Here is a 251-nt window from a genome sequence, read left to right on the forward strand (position 1 = left end):
CTCAGCACCCACCGTGCCAGCGGCTCCTCTTGCCACCAGCCAAACGCCCATCCCAAATCTCCTCTGGCCTGGATTTGGAGGATGCACAAAGCACTCCCAGGGCCACCTGGGAGGTGACACCAGCGAAGGGACCAGCCAAGGCGATGCTGGAGGTCTGGGCAAAACGTGGTGGTTCCACCTGCTTTCTCAGAGCTCAGCAGCAGCTTTTAACATTCCTCCCCCGGCTTTCACAGCCGTGAGTCACCTCCGGG

The sequence above is a fragment of the Eurypyga helias genome, unplaced genomic scaffold (genome assembly GCF_000690775.1).
Source record: "Eurypyga helias isolate BGI_N326 unplaced genomic scaffold, ASM69077v1 scaffold8189, whole genome shotgun sequence".
Lineage (NCBI taxonomy): Eukaryota > Metazoa > Chordata > Aves > Eurypygiformes > Eurypygidae > Eurypyga > Eurypyga helias.